Genomic DNA, 19590 nt, shown 5'->3' on the forward strand with positions numbered 1-19590 from the left:
ATTATGACTGTGAGTTCTCTCGTATTTTATATCTGTTACATCTGATATTCATTTATGCTGCAGTCAACTTCCATGGCTCTCATGGGTTGGTTATTAGTAGGCTGCTAAACTGAACCGCAACCCGATAATTGCCCTGGAATCTCATTTAAACTACCTGTCTATGTGTTGAGCTGGGGAATGACATGGTTCAAAGAGGGTTTCCCCTTTCTTTATACTGGGCAAAGGTATCTCCCGGATAGCGGATAGCGATTGTATCACGATTGCGGAGATTGAGTAAGGGAGGACGAGAGATAGCGAAGTCTCTTGATATACGAGAAAAAGGTGAAGTCAGGAATTTATAAGTTCGTAGTCACCCTTGGTGATTAAGGGAGTTCTCTTATTTTGACATTTTCTACATTTCTGCTCGATCCCAAATTTGGTCTCTTTTTCTCACGCTCCCTCTCCGGCCTGGAACACTGATTCCCAGCCACCTGTGATCACCATGATAGTCGCATAAAAGAACATCGAAAGTTGATAGAGCAGATATCAAATTGGATCGTGAACATCACGGGGACGTGCGACATGGTGGGGCAGTAAGTATGCACACGCTTACACGAACTAACTGACAGGGGTCAGCCCCTGCAACTTCTGGGTCTCCAAATTGGGCACATGGCCTGAGCTTGCCCTTTACGCCTTGGAGGTGCTGGCCTGCCCTGCAGCCGGTGTATTGTCTGAACGTGTGTTTAGCATGACTGGAGGGGGTTATCACAGGTTATATTTCCCAATGTTTTGGGGTGTACCCTAATTTAAAAAAAGAAAAATTAATTTTAAACCAAAAAGCAGTGTAGGCTACCTCCTCCTCCTCCACCGCCACATCCACCTACACCGCCACATCCACCGCCTCCTCAACCTCCTACACCATATGGACCTGGTCCTCCTAGATCAAGATTATTTTTTATTTTTACGTATTTTTTGTTATTTTAAGTCATTTCCCTATCCACATTTGTTTGCAGAGCACTTGCCATGCTCTTAACCACATTTTGACGACATTTGCAGCCCTCTAGCCCTTTCAATGACATTTTTACAGCCATTTTAGTGCTCAAAAGTTCGGGTCCCCATTGACTTTAATGGGGTTCGGGGTCAAGTTCGTGTCCCGAACTCGAACTTTTTTCCGAAGTTCGGCCGAACCCGTTGAACCCGAACATCCAGGTGTCCGCTCAACTCTGCTCAAGAGCAATTCACCTGGAAATGTTAGAGGATATGTCATCTGACGCATTCATCAAAGCCTTGAGATGTTTCATAGCCATTAGAGGAGCTTAGATCTGACCAAGGATCTAATTTTGTCAAAGCAAAGAATGAATTGAAAAAAGCTCTAAAAGAGATTGATAAAGAAAAGGTAACTGAGTATTTGCTAGAGAAACTGTGTGATTTTCATATGAATGCTCCACATTTAAGCCATACAGGAGGAGTTTGGGAAAGACAAATCATAACTGTAAGAAATGTGTTAAGTTCAGTGTTGAAAAAACGCTGGAAGAATGGATGATGCTTCACTTCAACATCAACGATCCAACAAGTTTGGACCCTTTAACTTCTAATCATCTGCATCATCTTAAGTCTGATTGCATACAGCCACCGCGTGGCAAGTTCACCAAAGAGGATTTCTATGCCAAAAGGAGATGGCGAAGAGTTCAATATCTATCAGAACAGTTTTGGAATAGATGGAGGAAAGAGTACTTAACCAATCTTATGCTAAGAAGTTAATGGCAAACACCCAAAAGAAATGTCCAAGTTGGTGAAATAGTGCTAGTGAAAGAAGAAGATTTACCTAGAAGTCAATGGAAATTGGCCAAAGTTCTAGAAGTTCAAAGGATGAAGACAAACTAGTAAGAAGAGTGTTGTTACAAATAGGAGACTGAAAACTTGACAAAAAAGTTGTAATGTCCTATACAGAAGTTAGTTGTTCTACTTGAGAGTGATAAAAGACACTTGGAAGTTGAGAACATGATGGAAAATTCCTCAAATTCATGTTTAAGTCCTACTATTGAGAACATAGAATTATAGGTAATTTTGGTGGAAGTGTAGCTGGCCAGCTAAGACCTGTCCTAGGTTGCTAACATAGTCCTGCCAATAACCTTAATACAGTTCCTATGTTTGTGTGTTAAAGACAAAATCAGAGTTATTTACAGTGACTTCATGTTTGGATGTCATATAAATGTTATATGTTGTGTTCACAGAAGCAGAAAATATAGTATGCCTTTAAGATTTATTATATAATGTAAGGTAAGCTCAATGACACAGCACAAACAATAGAAAGCATAGAGTTAAACTATTGTTGCTGGGCAGGAGCCTCACACACAGCCTGTGTGGGAAATCCCCCTAGCAGGAGCTGCTAGATAGAGATGGCCTTGCGGTTCGCCCAGCGGTCGGTTTGCGGCGAACTTTGCGCTTTCGTGATTCGCCGAACATGCGAACATAAGGAGATATTCGCGTCCGCCATATTCTTTTACATTGTGAAGAACTTTGACCCATGATGACTTTACATAGATCAGCCCTTGGAGGTTGGTCCCCGCTGTTGCTGCCTGCTCCAAGATCTCTAATGTTATTGGTTGGGAAGATTACGATGATGACGGCGAACTTTGCGCGTTCGCGATTCGCCGAACATGCGAACATAAGGAGATATTCGCGTCCGCCATATTCTTTTACATTGTGAAGAACTTTGACCCATGACACATCCATCAGGTGGTACAGGACAGCCAATTGAGACGTTTCAGCCCATGGACATACCCCCTACATTATAAATAGACCCGATCAGGCCGCCATTTTACATACAGTCTTTTGTCAGTGTAGAGAAAGGTTGCTGTGTGGAGCAGGGACAGACTGTTAGGGACAAAAACGCTATCAAATAGGTCCACAAAAGTCCTTTTAAGGACTAGTATAGGTGTACTATTGATAGGTGTGCAGTACAGAGGGGTGTAATTCTAACATAGAAAGCATATTATAGTGGATTTGTATTGTGCAGCTACATAGAGTGACAAACAGTATTGGAAAAAATAATTATAACTGGTGTGATATACCAGTCGCCCCCCAAAAAAACTGATGGCATCGGATCAGGAAGAGGAGGTATCAACGGTCCCCACCCAGCAGTCTGACGACAGTACATAGATCAGCCCTTGGAGGTTGGTCCCCGCTGTTGCTGCCTACTCCGAGATCTCTAATGTTATTGGTTGGGAAGGTGACGATGATGACGTGTTGATGGACGTCTCGTGGGTGCCCACAAGAGAGGAAGAGGAGGGGAGTTCAGAGGGAGAGATGGAGCAGCAGATAGGGAGGAGAAGCAGGCAGAACTTACAGTGCACAGGAGGCAAAAAGCAGACTACAAATGTATCTGGAGCGAGCCATCTACCATGCACGGTCACATCTGGCCCTCCCAGGACGCTGGCACATGGCTCCGCAGTGTGGGATTTTTTTAACGTGTCCGCTGCTGACAATAGTGTTGCCATCTGCAGCCTTTGCTGTCAACGCATAAGTCGTGGTAATTCGAACATTACCCTTGCCACTCATCTCTTCCTCCTGTCGCAAAAATTGTTGGCAACCATCTTTTCTAATCGCATCCAACTTCGGTCTGGTGGAAACAGTTGCTGTAGTAGGTCGTGCCTATTTTGCACATGCGCGTACACGAAAATTATATTGCTGATATTTCGCATTGAAAAAAATAATGAATGGAGATCATAAATTCAAATAATACATCTGATATGTCACTGTCCATGTTGTGGGACTATTTGTGCACTTCTAGTAATTATTTCTTGGCTGCAAATATGAGCTGAAGGTTTTTCAGGTTCGCCTGCCATTAAAATGAATGGGACCCGCCGCGAACTTGCGGTTCGCGAACATTTGATCACGTTTGCGCTATCGCGTTCGTGAACCGTCCCGGCAGATGTTAGTCCATCACTACTGCTAGAATCATTACACCAGAGGAGAGGAGCTGAATAGACATTCACTCCACTGAGTGCTGTGTTTTATGGAAGCAGAGAGGCCAAAATAGGTATTTAGAACAGTTATATAATGTTCCTATTGTTAGTATTGTGATTAGAACTGTATACTGAACCAGTTATATGTGTGTTTACTTACAGTTCCACCAAAATTCACAGTTCTACCATACAAATTGCATACAAACTACTGAGCCATACAATCATACAATCCAAACAAATTGCATACAAATGCGAACTGCTCATACCAGATAATAAGCAATTGTATAGAGCAAACTGCAAACCAAGAAGAGCAAGTGAACTATTGGTTAACCTCAGATATACATCTCAGAGAGATCATAAAGTGCTTACATAACTTAAAGGGATTCTGTCACCCGGTTTTGGCCTATAGAGATACGGACATGCACGGCTAGATAGCCGCTAGCATGTCCGCAATATATCTGTCCTATAGGGCTGTGTGGTTTTAATTTCTTTAAAAAAGGATTTTATAGATATGTAAATCAGTCTTGAATGTGTCCAAGGGGCTGCACTAACCTTACTTGTGCCCAGCCGTGCCCAGCCACGCCCGCCTGTGAAGGAGCCCAGCATCGCCTATGTCCTCCGAATCTCCTCTTTTCATCAACGATAGATAGCCGTAATCTTGCGATGCGCGAGATCGCGCATGCGCAGTGCCGGTATAGTGTTCCTTCCCTGTGCTGGCATCAGCCTCAGGGAAAGAACTGCGCATGCGAGATCTCACGCATCGCGAGATTACGGCTATCTATCGTTAATAAAAGGAGGAAATTCGGAGGACATAGGCGGTGCTGGGCTCCTTCACAGGCGGGCGTGGCTGGGCACAAGTAAGGTTAGTGCAGCCCCTTGGACACATTCAAGACTTATTTACATATCTATAAAATCCTTTTTTAAAGAAATTAAAACCACACAGCCCTATAGGACACATATATTGCGAACATGCTAGCGGCGATCTAGCCGTGCATGTCCGTATCTCTATAGGCCAAAACCTGGTGACAGAATCCCTTTAAAGTGAGAGTACAGATACTCAAGAGAGAAATATATCCGCCATTTTATGTTGCATGACAAGATTGAACAGTTGAACCACCATCTTATGCATACCGCCATTTTGTGATACTTTATTCAACATGTGTTTTGTACATGGACTATCTGCTGCGGAGGCGGAAGTGTTATATGAAGAAAAGTTGAAGTTAATAAAGAAGTTATTTCAAGCATTTGGTGTGCTCTTTAAACCTACTGCTTCCATAGAACAGCGCTAGAGGAATTACAGAGTAATAGACAGTCTGGTTAGACTAAAAGTCAGAGATATCAAAAGTCAGAGATATCAAAACTCTTCTAATGCCACACCGCAAAAGGCACTTCATAGTGCTGCGCCTGCCACAAGAGTGTAATAAACACATCATATCCAAACACATCCAATTCCAAACACATCTGTATCTAATTCTATCCTGTGTGATACAGCCTGCTGAGCAGTGTATCTAATCTCATCACTGACCGTCTGCAGGCTCTTCCCTCACCATCTCCAGAGTGCAATAAACAGTGTGAATCAGCAAGCATATCCAGACACATCTGTATCTAATCCTATTATGTGTGTCTGATACACAGCCTGATGTGTGTGATACTGCCTATTGAAGTGTGTATCTAATCCCATCTTCTATGATGCAGCCTGCTTAGCTGTGTATCTAATCCCAATTTGTATGAAACAACCTGCTGAGCTGTGTATCTTATACCATTTTATATTATACAGTCTGCTGAGCTGTGTATCTAATCCCATCTTGAATGATACAGCCTGCTGAGCTGTGCATTTAATCCCATATTGTATTATACAGTCTGCTGAGCTGTGTATCTAATCCCATTTTGTATTATACAGCCTGCTGAGCTGTGTATCTTATCCTATCTTGTATGATACAGCCTGCTGAGCTGTGTATCTTATCCCATTTTGTATTATACAGCCTGCTGAGCTGTGTATCTAATCCCATTTTGTATTATACAGTCTGCTGAGCTGTGTATCTAATCCCATGTTGTATTATACAGTCTGCTGAGCTGTGTATCTAATCCCATTTTGTATTATACAGCCTGCTGAGCTGTGTATCTTATCCTATCTTGTATGATACAGCCTGCTGAGCTGTGCATCTTATCCCATTTTGTATTATACAGCCTGCTGAGCTGTGTATCCAAACCCTTAGGCACATGACCATATCCATTTTGTTATATACATTTTTTGCAGTCCCATTGAGTTCTATGGATTTGAGGTCCTAATTTTGAGGACCAGAATAGGACATGTTCTATCTGTACTGGAACTGACATAAAGATGTAGAAAACACACTGATGAAGTCCATGTGTTTTTCATATCTGTAATTCAGTTTTGCGAAAGACAGAACATTTCCTATTCTGGTCCTCATAATGGAGATCTAAAACCCATAGAATGGGACTGCAAGAAAAAAAAGTGAATTCCACACGGACAGTATTCTTATTTAGTGGATCCGCAACTTGCACACGCAAAATAGATACAGTTGTGTGCATAAGCCCTATCACTCATACTGAGCACCCATAACAGTGACATTCATGGTGCTCCCATAACAGTGACATTCACGGTGCTCCCATAACAGTGATATCCACAGTCCTCCCATAACTGTGACATCCACGGCAGGGGTGTACATAGAAATCATTGGGCCCCATTGCAAGAATCTGATTTGGGCCCCCTAACTCCGCCCACTACCCGGGTTAAGTATACCTGTATGAGGTGCCCTGGCATTTTGGGGGGCATTATAGGGTTTGGATAACCCAGGCATCCTCAACCTGCGGCCCTCCAGCTGTTGAAAAACTACAACACCCACAATGCCCTGCTGTAGGCTGATACCTGTAGGCTGTTCGGGCATGCTGGGAGTTGTAGTTTTGAAACAGCTGGAGGGCCGCAGTTTGAGGATGCCTGGGATAACCTCATTAACTCCTTGCTGCTGATACTTAGTTTACCATGAGAAAAAAATAGCCATTTATCATGAACCACCATATAGTGCTTCTCCCATACACTATGCACAAATAATAACATAATATGCTATACAGAAAAATAATCCTGACTTCCGGTTCCGGCGCTCGTATGTGAGGCAGCAGGAGACGAGAGCTCCGCACCGGAGAGCCGATCACAAAGCCACGAGCGTTTCCATAGGGGTGCAAACCCCACTCACCTACTTCATACCTTCTCCGGAGTGGATGGAGAAGTACCTGACCAGGAGTGGCGCAAGTGTGGGAAGCCCGGCACACCGCAGGCACACGAAGTGCGACGTTGGGGAAGACAAGATGGCGGGCGCGGCAGATCGTCTCATGCGCTCAGCCCGATCCTCATCCCAACCCCCCCTCATAACCTTCGAAGGCCATCGAACCAGTGGTGGATACGGACAGTACTGACCAGGAGCCTGAGGTATTGCAAGGGCTGGGGGTTGGCTGCAAGGCATTGGCGGTGGAAGTAGCTAAACTTTTAGCCCCGGATATTAAAGCCGCGCTTGAGGCCACGGTGGAGATCACGCTGGGGCTCCGAGATAAAATAGAGGACCTGGAAAACCGGTCCCGACGCAGCAATATAAGAATAATAGGCTTACCAGAATCGGTCCCATCCAGCCAGCTTGCATCGATTTGCGCTGTAGATATACCAAAAGCACTAGGTATCCGTAGCCCTTGTATAGTGGAGAGGGCGCACCGAGTGGGACCAATGCGGACTGACCAAATTAACGCGCAGAATAATGATCAAGCCGCAAGGCCTCGTCCCACAATAGTCAAGTACCTGAACTATGCAGAGAAAGCTGATATTTTGGGACACTTTAAGAAGAGAGGAAAACCAGTCAATGTAAGAGGCTATAAGGTGCTTTTATTTGGTGACTATAGCACTGAGGTCTCGAGACGGAGAAGGGCATTCTCAGAAATTTGCTCTACTCTCGTGAGGTAGAAACGAAAGTTTGCATGGTTATACCCGGCGATTCTGAAAGTTTTCAAGGAGGATGGCTCAACAGAGGTATTTGAGACACCAGAGGATGCCGCGAATAGTATGAACTTGCCAACACTGGACAGAGAGGCTGAGCGATCACCTGACACGCTCACAACGTCCAGAAGGCCGTCATCAACGCAGCGGGATATATCAGCTTCCCAAAGGCCTCGTTCGCTACGTCGACGAGGAAATCGGAACTTTGAGGATTGACGCTCCAGGAGAGATTGAAGTGTGAGCCACTTGTTCCGAGATCACTCAAATCCATATGTAAACTGTAATTATGACTGTGAGTTCTCTCGTATTTTATATCTGTTACATCTGATATTCATTTATGCTGCAGTCAACTTCCATGGCTCTCATGGGTTGGTTATTAGTAGGCTGCTAAACTGAACCGCAACCCGATAATTGCCCTGGAATCTCATTTAAACTACCTGTCTATGTGTTGAGCTGGGGAATGACATGGTTCAAAGAGGGTTTCCCCTTTCTTTATACTGGGCAAAGGTATCTCCCGGATAGCGGATAGCGATTGTATCACGATTGCGGAGATTGAGTAAGGGAGGACGAGAGATAGCGAAGTCTCTTGATATACGAGAAAAAGGTGAAGTCAGGAATTTATAAGTTCGTAGTCACCCTTGGTGATTAAGGGAGTTCTCTTATTTTGACATTTTCTACATTTCTGCTCGATCCCAAATTTGGTCTCTTTTTCTCACGCTCCCTCTCCGGCCTGGAACACTGATTCCCAGCCACCTGTGATCACCATGATAGTCGCATAAAAGAACATCGAAAGTTGATAGAGCAGATATCAAATTGGATCGTGAACATCACGGGGACGTGCGACATGGTGGGGCAGTAAGTATGCACACGCTTACACGAACTAACTGACAGGGGTCAGCCCCTGCAACTTCTGGGTCTCCAAATTGGGCACATGGCCTGAGCTTGCCCTTTACGCCTTGGAGGTGCTGGCCTGCCCTGCAGCCGGTGTATTGTCTGAACGTGTGTTTAGCATGACTGGAGGGGGTTATCACAGGTTATATTTCCCAATGTTTTGGGGTGTACCCTAATTTAAAAAAAGAAAAATTAATTTTAAACCAAAAAGCAGTGTAGGCTACCTCCTCCTCCTCCACCGCCACATCCACCTACACCGCCACATCCACCGCCTCCTCAACCTCCTACACCATATGGACCTGGTCCTCCTAGATCAAGATTATTTTTTATTTTTACGTATTTTTTGTTATTTTAAGTCATTTCCCTATCCACATTTGTTTGCAGAGCACTTGCCATGCTCTTAACCACATTTTGACGACATTTGCAGCCCTCTAGCCCTTTCAATGACATTTTTACAGCCATTTTAGTGCTCAAAAGTTCGGGTCCCCATTGACTTTAATGGGGTTCGGGGTCAAGTTCGTGTCCCGAACTCGAACTTTTTTCCGAAGTTCGGCCGAACCCGTTGAACCCGAACATCCAGGTGTCCGCTCAACTCTGCTCAAGAGCAATTCACCTGGAAATGTTAGAGGATATGTCATCTGACGCATTCATCAAAGCCTTGAGATGTTTCATAGCCATTAGAGGAGCTTAGATCTGACCAAGGATCTAATTTTGTCAAAGCAAAGAATGAATTGAAAAAAGCTCTAAAAGAGATTGATAAAGAAAAGGTAACTGAGTATTTGCTAGAGAAACTGTGTGATTTTCATATGAATGCTCCACATTTAAGCCATACAGGAGGAGTTTGGGAAAGACAAATCATAACTGTAAGAAATGTGTTAAGTTCAGTGTTGAAAAAACGCTGGAAGAATGGATGATGCTTCACTTCAACATCAACGATCCAACAAGTTTGGACCCTTTAACTTCTAACCATCTGCATCATCTTAAGTCTGATTGCATACAGCCACCGCGTGGCAAGTTCACCAAAGAGGATTTCTATGCCAAAAGGAGATGGCGAAGAGTTCAATATCTATCAGAACAGTTTTGGAATAGATGGAGGAAAGAGTACTTAACCAATCTTATGCTAAGAAGTTAATGGCAAACACCCAAAAGAAATGTCCAAGTTGGTGAAATAGTGCTAGTGAAAGAAGAAGATTTACCTAGAAGTCAATGGAAATTGGCCAAAGTTCTAGAAGTTCAAAGGATGAAGACAAACTAGTAAGAAGAGTGTTGTTACAAATAGGAGACTGAAAACTTGACAAAAAAGTTGTAATGTCCTATACAGAAGTTAGTTGTTCTACTTGAGAGTGATAAAAGACACTTGGAAGTTGAGAACATGATGGAAAATTCCTCAAATTCATGTTTAAGTCCTACTATTGAGAACATAGAATTATAGGTAATTTTGGTGGAAGTGTAGCTGGCCAGCTAAGACCTGTCCTAGGTTGCTAACATAGTCCTGCCAATAACCTTAATACAGTTCCTATGTTTGTGTGTTAAAGACAAAATCAGAGTTATTTACAGTGACTTCATGTTTGGATGTCATATAAATGTTATATGTTGTGTTCACAGAAGCAGAAAATATAGTATGCCTTTAAGATTTATTATATAATGTAAGGTAAGCTCAATGACACAGCACAAACAATAGAAAGCATAGAGTTAAACTATTGTTGCTGGGCAGGAGCCTCACACACAGCCTGTGTGGGAAATCCCCCTAGCAGGAGCTGCTAGATAGAGATGGCCTTGCGGTTCGCCCAGCGGTCGGTTTGCGGCGAACTTTGCGCTTTCGTGATTCGCCGAACATGCGAACATAAGGAGATATTCGCGTCCGCCATATTCTTTTACATTGTGAAGAACTTTGACCCATGATGACTTTACATAGATCAGCCCTTGGAGGTTGGTCCCCGCTGTTGCTGCCTGCTCCAAGATCTCTAATGTTATTGGTTGGGAAGATTACGATGATGACGGCGAACTTTGCGCGTTCGCGATTCGCCGAACATGCGAACATAAGGAGATATTCGCGTCCGCCATATTCTTTTACATTGTGAAGAACTTTGACCCATGACACATCCATCAGGTGGTACAGGACAGCCAATTGAGACGTTTCAGCCCATGGACATACCCCCTACATTATAAATAGACCCGATCAGGCCGCCATTTTACATACAGTCTTTTGTCAGTGTAGAGAAAGGTTGCTGTGTGGAGCAGGGACAGACTGTTAGGGACAAAAACGCTATCAAATAGGTCCACAAAAGTCCTTTTAAGGACTAGTATAGGTGTACTATTGATAGGTGTGCAGTACAGAGGGGTGTAATTCTAACATAGAAAGCATATTATAGTGGATTTGTATTGTGCAGCTACATAGAGTGACAAACAGTATTGGAAAAAATAATTATAACTGGTGTGATATACCAGTCGCCCCCCAAAAAAACTGATGGCATCGGATCAGGAAGAGGAGGTATCAACGGTCCCCACCCAGCAGTCTGACGACAGTACATAGATCAGCCCTTGGAGGTTGGTCCCCGCTGTTGCTGCCTACTCCGAGATCTCTAATGTTATTGGTTGGGAAGGTGACGATGATGACGTGTTGATGGACGTCTCGTGGGTGCCCACAAGAGAGGAAGAGGAGGGGAGTTCAGAGGGAGAGATGGAGCAGCAGATAGGGAGGAGAAGCAGGCAGAACTTACAGTGCACAGGAGGCAAAAAGCAGACTACAAATGTATCTGGAGCGAGCCATCTACCATGCACGGTCACATCTGGCCCTCCCAGGACGCTGGCACATGGCTCCGCAGTGTGGGATTTTTTTAACGTGTCCGCTGCTGACAATAGTGTTGCCATCTGCAGCCTTTGCTGTCAACGCATAAGTCGTGGTAATTCGAACATTACCCTTGCCACTCATCTCTTCCTCCTGTCGCAAAAATTGTTGGCAACCATCTTTTCTAATCGCATCCAACTTCGGTCTGGTGGAAACAGTTGCTGTAGTAGGTCGTGCCTATTTTGCACATGCGCGTACACGAAAATTATATTGCTGATATTTCGCATTGAAAAAAATAATGAATGGAGATCATAAATTCAAATAATACATCTGATATGTCACTGTCCATGTTGTGGGACTATTTGTGCACTTCTAGTAATTATTTCTTGGCTGCAAATATGAGCTGAAGGTTTTTCAGGTTCGCCTGCCATTAAAATGAATGGGACCCGCCGCGAACTTGCGGTTCGCGAACATTTGATCACGTTTGCGCTATCGCGTTCGTGAACCGTCCCGGCAGATGTTAGTCCATCACTACTGCTAGAATCATTACACCAGAGGAGAGGAGCTGAATAGACATTCACTCCACTGAGTGCTGTGTTTTATGGAAGCAGAGAGGCCAAAATAGGTATTTAGAACAGTTATATAATGTTCCTATTGTTAGTATTGTGATTAGAACTGTATACTGAACCAGTTATATGTGTGTTTACTTACAGTTCCACCAAAATTCACAGTTCTACCATACAAATTGCATACAAACTACTGAGCCATACAATCATACAATCCAAACAAATTGCATACAAATGCGAACTGCTCATACCAGATAATAAGCAATTGTATAGAGCAAACTGCAAACCAAGAAGAGCAAGTGAACTATTGGTTAACCTCAGATATACATCTCAGAGAGATCATAAAGTGCTTACATAACTTAAAGGGATTCTGTCACCCGGTTTTGGCCTATAGAGATACGGACATGCACGGCTAGATAGCCGCTAGCATGTCCGCAATATATCTGTCCTATAGGGCTGTGTGGTTTTAATTTCTTTAAAAAAGGATTTTATAGATATGTAAATCAGTCTTGAATGTGTCCAAGGGGCTGCACTAACCTTACTTGTGCCCAGCCGTGCCCAGCCACGCCCGCCTGTGAAGGAGCCCAGCATCGCCTATGTCCTCCGAATCTCCTCTTTTCATCAACGATAGATAGCCGTAATCTTGCGATGCGCGAGATCGCGCATGCGCAGTGCCGGTATAGTGTTCCTTCCCTGTGCTGGCATCAGCCTCAGGGAAAGAACTGCGCATGCGAGATCTCACGCATCGCGAGATTACGGCTATCTATCGTTAATAAAAGGAGGAAATTCGGAGGACATAGGCGGTGCTGGGCTCCTTCACAGGCGGGCGTGGCTGGGCACAAGTAAGGTTAGTGCAGCCCCTTGGACACATTCAAGACTTATTTACATATCTATAAAATCCTTTTTTAAAGAAATTAAAACCACACAGCCCTATAGGACACATATATTGCGAACATGCTAGCGGCGATCTAGCCGTGCATGTCCGTATCTCTATAGGCCAAAACCTGGTGACAGAATCCCTTTAAAGTGAGAGTACAGATACTCAAGAGAGAAATATATCCGCCATTTTATGTTGCATGACAAGATTGAACAGTTGAACCACCATCTTATGCATACCGCCATTTTGTGATACTTTATTCAACATGTGTTTTGTACATGGACTATCTGCTGCGGAGGCGGAAGTGTTATATGAAGAAAAGTTGAAGTTAATAAAGAAGTTATTTCAAGCATTTGGTGTGCTCTTTAAACCTACTGCTTCCATAGAACAGCGCTAGAGGAATTACAGAGTAATAGACAGTCTGGTTAGACTAAAAGTCAGAGATATCAAAAGTCAGAGATATCAAAACTCTTCTAATGCCACACCGCAAAAGGCACTTCATAGTGCTGCGCCTGCCACAAGAGTGTAATAAACACATCATATCCAAACACATCCAATTCCAAACACATCTGTATCTAATTCTATCCTGTGTGATACAGCCTGCTGAGCAGTGTATCTAATCTCATCACTGACCGTCTGCAGGCTCTTCCCTCACCATCTCCAGAGTGCAATAAACAGTGTGAATCAGCAAGCATATCCAGACACATCTGTATCTAATCCTATTATGTGTGTCTGATACACAGCCTGATGTGTGTGATACTGCCTATTGAAGTGTGTATCTAATCCCATCTTCTATGATGCAGCCTGCTGAGCTGTGTATCTAATCCCATTTTGTATTATACAGCCTGCTGAGCTGTGCATCTTATCCCATTTTGTATTATACAGTCTGCTGAGCTGTGTATCTAATCCCATTTTGTATTATACAGCCTGCTGAGCTGTGTATCTTATCCTATCTTGTATGATACAGCCTGCTGAGCTGTGCATCTTATCCCATTTTGTATTATACAGCCTGCTGAGCTGTGTATCCAAACCCTTAGGCACATGACCATATCCATTTTGTTATATACATTTTTTGCAGTCCCATTGAGTTCTATGGATTTGAGGTCCTAATTTTGAGGACCAGAATAGGACATGTCCTCATAATGGAGATCTAAAACCCATAGAATGGGACTGCAAGAAAAAAAAGTGAATTCCACACGGACAGTATTCTTATTTAGTGGATCCGCAACTTGCACACGCAAAATAGATACAGTTGTGTGCATAAGCCCTATCACTCATACTGAGCACCCATAACAGTGACATTCATGGTGCTCCCATAACAGTGACATTTACGGTGCTCCCATAACAGTGATATCCACAGTCCTCCCATAACTGTGACATTTACGGCAGGGGCGTACATAGAAATCATTGGGCCCCATAGCAAGAATCTGATTTGGGCCCCCTAACTCCGCCCACTATCCGGGTTAAGTATACCTGTATGAGGTGCCCTGGCATTTTGGGGGGCATTATAGGGTTTGGATAACCCAGGCATCCTCAACCTGCGGCCCTCCAGCTGTTGAAAAACTACAATACCCACAATGCCCTGCTGTAGGCTGATACCTGTAGGCTGTTCGGGCATGCTGGGAGTTGTAGTTTTGAAACAGCTGGAGGGCCGCAGTTTGAGGATGCCTGGGATAACCTCATTAACTCCTTGCTGCTGATACTTAGTTTACCATGAGAAAAAAATAGCCATTTATCATGAACCACCATATAGTGCTTCTCCCATACACTATGCACAAATAATAACATAATATGCTATAGAGAAAAATAATCTTGACTTCCGGTTCCGGCGCTCGTATGTGAGGCAGCAGGAGACGAGAGCTCCGCACCGGAGAGCCGATCACAAAGCCACGAGCGTTTCCAGAGGGGTGCAAACCCCACTCACCTACTTCATACCTTCTCCGGAGTGGATGGAGAAGTACCTGACCAGGAGTGGCGCAAGTGTGGGAAGCCCGGCACACCGCAGGCACACGAAGTGCGACGTTGGGGAAGACAAGATGGCGGGCGCGGCAGATCGTCTCATGCGCTCAGCCCGATCCTCATCCCAACCCCCCCTCATAACCTCGAAGGCCATCGAACCAGTGGTGGATACGGACAGTACTGACCAGGAGCCTGAGGTATTGCAAGGGCTGGGGGTTGGCTGCAAGGCATTGGCGGTGGAAGTAGCTAAACTTTTAGCCCCGGATATTAAAGCCGCGCTTGAGGCCACGGTGGAGATCACGCTGGCACAACTGCAGGCGGACGTTTCTCTGCACTCGTCCCAAATTTCAGAACTGGAAAATAAAATCAGCTCGCTTGAAAGCGACCTGGGCCAGTCCCAGATGCAGTTACAGGCAGTGCTGAAATCTACCTCGGGGCTCCGAGATAAAATAGAGGACCTGGAAAACCGGTCCCGACGCAGCAATATAAGAATAATAGGCTCACCAGAATCGGTCCCATCCAGCCAGCTTGCATCGATTTGCGCTGTAGATATACCAAAAGCACTAGGTATCCGTAGCCCTTGTATAGTGGAGAGGGCGCATCGAGTGGGACCAATGCGGACTGACCAAATTAACGCGCAGAATAATGATCAAGCCGCAAGGCCTCGTCCCACAATAGTCAAGTACCTGAACTATGCAGAGAAAGCTGATATTTTGGGACACTTTAAGAAGAGAGGAACACCAGTCAATGTAAGAGGCTATAAGGTGCTTTTATTTGGTGACTATAGCACTGAGGTCTCGAGACGGAGAAGGGCATTCTCAGAAATTTGCTCTACTCTCGTGAGGTAGAAACGAAAGTTTGCATGGTTATACCCGGCGATTCTGAAAGTTTTCAAGGAGGATGGCTCAACAGAGGTATTTGAGACACCAGAGGATGCCGCGAATAGTATGAACTTGCCAACACTGGACAGAGAGGCTGAGCGATTACCTGACACGCTCACAACGTCCAGAAGGCCGTCATCAACGCAGCGGGATATATCAGCTTCCCAAAGGCCTCGTTCGCTACGTCGACGAGGAAATCGGAACTTTGAGGATCGACGCTCCAGGAGAGATTGAAGTGTGAGCCACTTGTTCCGAGATCACTCAAATCCATATGTAAACTGTAATTATGACTGTGAGTTCTCTCGTATGTTATATCTGTTACATCTGATATTCAATCATGCTGCAGTCAACTTCCATGGCTCTCATGGGTTGGTTATTAGTAGGCTGCTAAACTGAACCGCAACCCGATAATTGCCCTGGAATCTCATTTAGACTACCTGTCTATGTGTTGAGCTGGGGAATGACATGGTTCAAAGAGGGTTCCCCCTTTCTTTATACTGGGCAAAGGTATCTCCCAGATAGCGGATAGCGATTGTATCACGATTGCGGAGATTGAGTAAGGGAGGACGAGAGATAGCGAAGTCTCTTGATATACGAGAAAAAGGTGAAGTCAGGAATTTATAAGTTCGTAGTCACCCTTGGTGATTAAGGGAGTTCTCTTATTTTGAGTTGGGGAGGGAGGGAGCTGGTTTTCATAGCACTACAGATAATCTAAGAATAATTTGAGAGTGGGATTAATATATTACCAAGATGGTCAAAATCGTAACTTGGAATGTTAAAGGTCTACGCTCTCCGCATAAGAGGTTGATGGTTTTACGTCATTTGAAAAAATTGCATGCAGATATTGCTTTATTACAAGAAACACATCTAGGGGCAACAGATTTTGGGAGAATGCAGTAGTTATGGGTGGGAGAAGTGATAGGGTCTCCATCTGATGGGAAAAAGGCAGGTGTGCTCATACTGCTGCATAAAAGGCTACATTATAAGGTATTGACGACGGATACGGACGACAGTGGGAGGCTGGTTACCCTAACTATAGAGAACCCTGCAAGGAAATTGTCAATTTATAATGTATATGCCCCAAATGCGCAGGTCCCTTCATGGGGAACCTAGAAAGGCTGATCCTGCAGGATTCCAATAACTTAGTGTTAGTAGGAGGAGATTTTAATATGGTGCATTCGGCTTCTGAGGATAGGAAACGAACCAGGACTGATAGAGCAGATAGACCGGAGGCATCGTCCATGCTTCCTACCATGCTGGAAGCCACTAAATTGACAGATATCTGGCGACACTACAATCCCATGGAGCGGGAATATACACACTTCTCTCACTCTCAATGTGCTTGGTCCCGGATTGACTATTTCTTGGGATCTAGTCTATTGACTACCAAAGTGCGGGAGGTGGAGGTAGAGGAGATGGTAATTTCCGACCATTCACCGGTAATATTGAGGCTGAGAGAAGATAGCCCAAGGGGCCAGGATATTTTATGGCGTCTATCAGGGTATTTGGCTATGGACGAAACTTTTCGATCTAAGCTACTGGGATGGTGTTGGGAATATAAAGACACAAATGGACAGCACCAGGACAACCCGTCCCTATTTTGGGACACGGCAAAAGCCGTATTGCGAGGAAATATAATTTCCTATACCATGGCTCAAAAAAAGGATACGCGATCCAAGTTCTTAGAAGCTACGAAGAACTTGAGAACACTCTATACGGCGTTTCAACAGAACCCCACAGAAGCCCAAAAAACTAAATGGGTAACGGCTAAACATAACTATGATCACTACGCAGAAAAATTGGAAAGGATCCATGCAGACCACTCTTTAGCTTATTTCTTTAAATTTGGAAACAAGTCAGGTAGATTGCTGGCCAAGCTTGCACAGGGGAAGAGACCGCAACTGCCACCCCCCAGACTTCAGACAGTGAATGGGGAGCTAAGCAGTGACCCAAGAGTCACACTAGAGATTTTTAAGAGTTACTATGAACAACTATATGCCCAGGACCCTTGCGACATTCAGGAGGGAAGTACCTTCTTAGATTCAGTCTCTTTGCCGTCTGTTGAGGAGCCTGACCGGTTAATGCTTAACGCTCCTATTACGGAGCAAGAAATCCTATCGGTTATAAAATCCTTACAAAACGGGAAGGCCCCAGGGCCCGATGGGTTCCCGGCAGAATTTTATAAGTCACTGGGCTCAGAGGTGGTCCCTAGCCTGCTACTGTTATTTAATTCCATCATCCAAACCCATACAGTAATGCCTTCAGGAAATCTGGCACATATTAAATTGATACCCAAACAAGATAAAGACCCCACTCTTCCGGGATCCTATAGGCCAATTTCCCTGATAAATCAAGATCTAAAGATTCTCGCGAAGATAATGGCTAATAGACTAGCTAACATTATGCCCAAATTGATTGGCTCACATCAAGTTGGATTTGTGAAAGGCCGTTCAGCTACAATCAATATACGAACAGTCTTGGCAGTCCAGGATTGGCTCCTCAGGAGACGGCAGATGGATGAGGTGGGAAGAGAGGCCCTTCTGGCTTTAGATGCCGAAAAGGCTTTCGACAACGTCAATTGGCAATGGTTAGATCTAGTGCTAGACAAGATGGGAATTCAGGGCCCCTTTAGAGCGTTTGTCCGGGCAATTTACACCGCCCCACAGGCAAGGATCTGTCTTCCGGGTTTTTTATCCACCGCATTCCAACTTCGGAAGGGTACGAGACAGGGATGCCCAATTTCCCCACTTTTATTCAACATAGCTCTTGAACCATTGGCAAGGCACTTACTTAGTTCGGAGGTTTATGAAGGAATAAAAGTGGGGAATAAAGAAATTAAGCTGACATGTTTTGCGGATGATATGTTGTTGTTTCTAAAGGACCCTACCAAGGATTTGTCAAGAGTGCTGGACACCCTGAATAAAGTGCGAACTTTCATGGGTTATAGGATTAATGTGGCTAAGTGTCAGCTGCTGCATATAGGGAGGGGATTGGGAGCGAGATACGATGGTGACCTGATTACGGTAGTGCGTGACTATATAAAATACCTAGGAATTAAAATCGGCAAATGCCCGACCATGATGTATAAGTTAAATTATGACCCCTTGATAGTTAAAATTATTCAGGAATTACAGAGATGGCAAGAACTCCCACTGAGACTATTAGGAAGGGCAAGCCTCATTAAAATGACAAGTTTTGCTAGGCTCTTATATCCATTGCAGACGATACCGCTTCTATTGAAACACACGGACATCAATAAGTTACAGTCCGCGTTTGTGGCTTTTCTCTGGAAGAAAAAAAGGCCCCGTATTGCATATAGGGAACTTTGCCTTTTAAAGTGGGAGGGGGGCTTGCAATTACCTGACGTCTGGGGCTACAACTTGGCAGCACTTTGGCGGTATATTCGAGACTGGGTGTGGGGAACCTCAAACTATGCTGATAGGGCATTGGAACAAGAACTAGTAACGCCGCTTGATCTACATGCTTTGCTGCACACAAAAATCTCATTACTCCCAGATATTGCCAAACAAGCTTCCATACTCAGGGACACAATAGCTGCGTGGAAACATGTCAGGAAGTTATATCAGCTTCCAATTTACATCTCAGCCTATATGCTGTTGTGGTCCCTCCCATCTTTCCCCCAGGAGAGATCTAATAAACTGTTTCAAGATTGGCGTC

The sequence above is a fragment of the Bufo bufo genome, chromosome 2, assembly GCF_905171765.1.
Source record: "Bufo bufo chromosome 2, aBufBuf1.1, whole genome shotgun sequence".
Classification (NCBI taxonomy): domain Eukaryota; kingdom Metazoa; phylum Chordata; class Amphibia; order Anura; family Bufonidae; genus Bufo; species Bufo bufo.